This window comes from Argentina silus (assembly GCF_951799395.1).
Source record: "Argentina silus genome assembly, chromosome: 12".
NCBI lineage: Eukaryota > Metazoa > Chordata > Actinopteri > Argentiniformes > Argentinidae > Argentina > Argentina silus.
In genome coordinates, this window is record NC_139666.1 from 17,767,817 (window position 1) to 17,770,316 (window position 2,500).

The window sequence follows — 2,500 nt, forward strand, 5'->3', positions numbered from 1 at the left end:
ATTGATCTGGCTACCCTCCTAGCCCTGCAGACCCCCCCCCCCCCCCCCAACCCTCTCTCTCCTCTCCTCCCTCTCCCTCCATTCCTCCTGCTCCTCTCCTCTCCTCTCCTCTCCCTCCATTCCTCCTGCTCCTCTCCCTATCCTGTCTCTTCCTCCATCCCCACCACACCAGAGCAGCCCAGGCAATGGAAGAGAGACAGAGAAAGGAAAGAGCTGGCTTGACCCGCAGGTCTTTCTCTGTCTTTCTGTCTTTCACTGTCTTACTGTGTGTGTGTGTGTGTGTGTGTGTGTGTGTGTGTGTGTGTGTGTGTGTGCGTGTGCGTGTGTGTGTGTGTGTTTGTCTACTGCCATGTGTTCATGTTTGTGTGTCTGTGCAAGTATTTGTGTGTGTGTGTGTGTATGTGTGCGCGCGTGTGCGTGTGTGTGTGTGTGCCTATGACAGAGAGAAGATGTGATTTAAGATATCTAAAGGTCAGGATAAACATCTACAGTACATCCAGTATATTGCAAGGATAAACTTACAGCAGGTACAGACAGACCAATTCACCCTCCTAATGCTGTTTCTGTTCACCTAAATCCTGTAATAAGATTCAATCAGAGATAACCGGCCTATTCCCTACAGGGCCCATTCTTCTCCCTGAGACCAAGCCAGATGTACTCCGGAATGGAGAAAACACAGACAGGAAGGAATAGAATCAATGATCTCAAAGATGGTGTGTGTGTGTGGGGGGGGTCAGTGGTGGTGGTAGTGGTGAGGGGCAGGGCGTGTATAGGCACCATGGAGATATGTAGGGGATACTGGGGAGGGAAGGAAGAAAGACAGAAAGAGAGAGAGAGAATAATAGTTTGAATTAAACATCCAAGGTCACCGTCCCTCTAATGTTGTGCCTATTCCCCCCTCGGATCCTCCTGTTCAATGAAGCACACTCTCCGGACCCCCTGGTTGTGTTATTTTTTATTGAGTAGGTGTGTGTGTATGTGTGTGTGTGTGTGTGTGTGTGTTTGTATATGTCTGTGTGTAATGTATGTGTGTGGGGGTGTGTGTATGGGGGGCGGTGTCTGTGTGTGTGTGTGTGTGTGTGTGTGTGTGTGTGTGTGTGTGTGTGTGTGTGTGTGTGTGTGTGTGTGTGTGTAATCTTTTTGGTTGGCCAACTGCTTTGGAACACCCACAGATTGCTCTGATTGGTCAGAGTCTGTTCTTAAAAGACTATTGTTTGCCTCATCTGGACAGAGAGAATCGTGGAACCATAATATCTGGTTTCTGCCCTCTTTTAGACAGCTGGATAGAAGACTTTTTTGCAACATTTATTTTTCGGACTTTTTTGCAACAAGCGCAGAAAGTTTCTGTGCTTCTGGCAGTTTCAATCTTGTTCTGGTAAGTGAGTGTGACTGTGTGTGTGTGTGTGTGTGTGTGTGTGTGTGTGTGTGTGTGTGTGTGTGTGTGTGTGTGTGTTGAAGAGAGTACAGTATATGTCTCTGTGTATTATCAGTTTGTCTTCTAATAGAATAAGAGAGTTTCTCTTCATGCCTCTGTCTATTGGATACATCTTGTACATCTACTTTGTTGTCATTGATGTTGTAGTATGAGAGAGTAGAAGCTTTACATAGGGGTTTTAATAATCACGTTTATCAACTGTAGTCCCCCTTTCCTCTCCTCATCCCTCTCACCCCCTTCCTCCCCTGCCCCCCCTACTATCTCCTCCTCAGTCCCCCCAGTATCCCCCCCAGCTTGCCCCCAGTCATGCGGATTAGTCCATTTTTAAACAGGCAGGACTCAGGGGACGCGAGCAGAGGGCCATTATTGGCCTCATTTAGGGTCCATCGCCCACGACGATTGCTTCTCCAGACAATGACATTGGGCTGTCACAGAGACCCCCACGTAAACGCACATCCCCGCGAAAAAAAACAACAACCGCTCAGCCTGATATTTGACCTCTTCTGAGAGCTATATGCTTTTAAAAACGCGTGACTCATTCAGAGGGATTTTTAACTGCATGTGTTCCCTTTCATTGACTATGTGCTCATCCAGTAGAATTCACTGGTGCAAGGCAGGCTGTACATGTTGGCCGATGAAACGATGTTCGGAGAACATCTCAACAATGTGTGGATATTCTTCTTTTCTCTGTTCCCTGCCGTTCCATCCTTTCCATCCCTCCATCCCTTCCATCTCTCCATCCCTCCATCCCTCCACCCTTCCATCCCTCCATCCCTCCATCCCTCCATCCCTCCACCCTTCCATCCCTCCATCCCTTCCATCCCTCCATCCCTCCATCCCTCCACCCTTCCATCCCTCCATCCCTCCATCCCTCCACCCTTCCATCCCTCCATCCCTCCATCCCTCCATCCCTCCATCCCTCCACCCTTCCATCCCTCCATCCCTTCCATCCCTCCATCCCTCCATCTCTCCATCCCTTCCATCTCTCCATCCCTCCATCCCTCCATCCCTCCATCCTTCCATCCCTCCACCCTTCCATCCCTCCATCCCTCCACCCTTCCATCC